We start from the raw sequence: 3,344 nt of genomic DNA on the forward strand, positions 1-3,344 counted from the left end.
GGCGGTCCTGGGCTCGGGCGAGCCTGGAACCCTGGGGAGGGGTCAGTCCTGGGCTCGAGCGAGCCTCGAACCAGGGGGAGGAGGTCCTGGGCTCGAGCGAGCCTGGGTCTCGGGGGGTGCGGGGAGGGGACGGTCCTGGGCTCAAGTGAGCCAGGGACTCGGGCGGAGGGGTGGTCCTTGTCTCGAGTGAGCTTGGGACTCCGGGGAGGGGGCGGTCCTGGGCTCGAACGGGGCGGTCCTGGGCTCAGGGGATGAGAGGGTCTTGGGCTCGAGTGAGCTTGGGACTGGGGATGGGGGGTGGGTTCCTGAGCTCGGGCGAGCCTGGAAGTCTGGAACCGAGGGGAGGGTCCCTGGCTCGGGCGAGCCTGGGGTCCTGGGCTGTTGTTTACCTCATTTAAGCTTCTATTTTCATTGCATGTGACATATGGTTTACTTTTCTGAATCGTCTGTTAGACTTTATAGCATCTGCAATTTAATTTTCTGATGCTTTTACAACTTCTACTACCGCATCAATTCCCCCCGCCCCCTTTTGTTTGCTCACTACTGTGTTTTTGTGCCTCTAATTTGTTTCCTCTCTAAGTTGATGTAGCTGGCCGACTAAAATTCAGTCAACTGTCGGGGAGGTGTTTTTTTGTTTTGTTACACTGCATTAGCATAAGGAGATTCCATCTTGCAAGATGTTGTTTGCACAATTGTGGCTCAGAAACAGTTGACCACTTGATAATTCATTTCTCAATTGCTACAGATCTGTGGTCTATATTTTTTTTGAAAGTGCCATACACTAACCACGTTAATCACTAAACAGCCCAAAAATTTCTGAGTATTAACCTTCTATGCTCTGGGAGTACTCACTAAACAACCACTTAAAATTTCCAAGATCAAATTTTAAGACCTGTGATTAAATTCAACCTTGCTCAGCCATGAGTTCGTTGCATGGGGTTTGTCCAAGGTGGTTCACATCTCCTGTGTGGTATCTAAATATAGCAAAGGTTCCCTTGGGATTTCCCAAAAATAAAAAGTAAAAAACAAGAAGCGGCCAAAATATCTCCCAACACCGCCCAGAAAAGACACAACCAAAAGGGGATCGTAATTTATTTGGGCTAGGCAATCCCTAATGGATGAGAAGCCCCTGTTAAAAGATTATACCTGAAGAGAAGATGGTTGGGGTGAAGCCATCAAAGAAGATAATTGAAGAGAAGGCAATTGTGAAGTCGTCAACTAATATAATTGTAGAGAACAGATTAGTGAAGCCGTCAAAGAATATAATTGATCTGGTGAGTTTTAATTTCACGATTCTCACAAGCTTTTTTTTTTTTTTTTTTTTTAAATATACTCTCACAAATTGTTTTTCTTGTTTTAGTCATTTAAGTTAATATTCTCTGATCATGGACCTGTATGTGAATGCATTCTGTGTCTTTGTGCGAGGTGTATTTATAGAGCTGATCATGTTAGCCTGACCTTTCTATAAATAAGTCTAATTAACTTAAGTAAAGCTATAGAGACAATCAAACCAACTCACTTACCCCGTGACCATTTGTCTGTGGCTCTACTAGCCTTGCCGCAACCACGCATAGCATGTGCTATTTTGTACTCAGGAAGCTCAACTACAAGTAGATCCTGTGTTACATCATCGGGACCATGTTCTCAACACATTTATGGTAATCCATCCACACTTTTGAATCGAAAGTGTCATTCCGGGGTTCAACATATGGCATGCTGCATACAAAGGCCAATTAAGTTGGTCAGACCACCTTGCAAAAATGATACTGAAGTTCTTCTCATATTGTTTCTGAACTCTATTAAAAGCACGTTCAGTAGCTTCTTTGGCTATGTCTGTTGCTTCATAAATATAGCCCATTGGTTGTTATTTTCCTATCCACCAAACAAAACACTTTGATCATCTATCAACCAAATCAAGGTAAGTTTCAAATATCACTTGAAAACCTGTTTTTTTCTCTAATTGATGTAGTTAGTTGTTCCTGGATTTTGTGCGCACACACAAACACTTATAGACGAAAGCACTTGCTTAGTCCTTACCAGGTCACCTATCCAGTCTCTTCTTCGATTCAAATGTGCTTCAAAATTTTGGAAGACAATGATCTCGGATCCATACTTTGAGGCGAAGCATAACAAATATTGGTCAAACGGTTCCCATGGTTGGTAATTCATATTATTGTTGTTCTATACAAAAGCTTTGTTTCCCTTCAAACCATAAACTACATAATTACATAATACTATGCTGTTGTGATGTCTTGTGTCGTCTTTGGTGTCATACCGGTGCTGGCCATTTACTGTAGAACTCCTTTATATGCAGACGCAACTCGTAGCACTTATGGATTGTCGTATGACCTGATTAATGATGACTAAAAGATTGTTAAGATTGACAAAGGGTTGTTCCACACACCACTCAATAAAATCTTTGCACTAAAGAGTGGTGGTTGGAGAAGTATTGACAACCATGTTCGTGGCTTTGACAGTAGTGTTTATGATGAAGACTCTTCGGTGTTTGTTCGTGGTGCGTACTTACCAATGGCCGGTGGGCGGCACTTTCAAGTTATGGATAATGAAAGACTAGGGTGTCAAGGAATCTTGAACTGAGCCCGAAAAATTGGAATGTAGATGGTGAAGTGTTATTCTACTTCATCAGTGTGTATAAACATCAGGGTTTTAGGACATCCAATCCCCAAAATTACTTAATTAGTATTAGCTTATGTGTGATCAAGTCACCCTTTTTTTCTGGATGTCATGCTACAACCTTTTATTCTTATTAATGTTACTGGTTTTGCTTTTTTCGAAATGCCTTTGCCAATATTAATGTTATTTAGTCTTATTTTAAGTTGAGAAATAAAATAAATATTTGAATTCTCGGAACACTAAATCAGTCTGTCGTGTGTTCATACTCCGCTGCAGAATAGGGTGTCCGGAAGAAAACACATATATATAGTTGAAATGGCTTTGACTTTGATGATAAATAATGGAGTACCAAAGCATCTAAGCATTCACCATTGCGGTGTACTTAATCAACAGATTGTCATTTTCTGTTACAACATGAACTAACGCCAATCATCAACTGCTCCATGCAAAGTATTGGATCCAATTATGGTGGCACAAATTCTTTATGCTGTTGCAAACATGTACAACATCAACATGGTTACGTTATTAAAGACAAAAGGAAAAAATAGATGCACTCTTTTTCTTATTTGTTCCTTTTAATCTGTTGTGAGAACAAAGCTCACTTGTAAACAAAACAGAGGCGGACCCACGTGGCATCATGAGGGTGCACATGCACCCCGTAACTTCGCAAACAATTCTATATATGTAGAGAGAGAGAGTAAAAAGAGTTA

At 41.2% G+C, this 3,344-nt stretch overlaps 1 long non-coding RNA gene across 1 annotated transcript; it reads left to right on the forward strand.

Annotated features, from left to right (window-relative positions):
- The first annotated feature begins 335 nt into the window (after positions 1-335).
- LOC124896002 lies at positions 336-2,838 on the forward strand. Its single transcript, XR_007052332.1, has 2 exons — positions 336-1,274; positions 2,315-2,838. It is a non-coding gene; the product is annotated as an uncharacterized LOC124896002 (long non-coding RNA).
- The last annotated feature ends 506 nt before the right edge of the window (positions 2,839-3,344 follow it).

Source organism: Capsicum annuum, chromosome 2 (assembly GCF_002878395.1).
Source record: "Capsicum annuum cultivar UCD-10X-F1 chromosome 2, UCD10Xv1.1, whole genome shotgun sequence".
Lineage (NCBI taxonomy): Eukaryota > Viridiplantae > Streptophyta > Magnoliopsida > Solanales > Solanaceae > Capsicum > Capsicum annuum.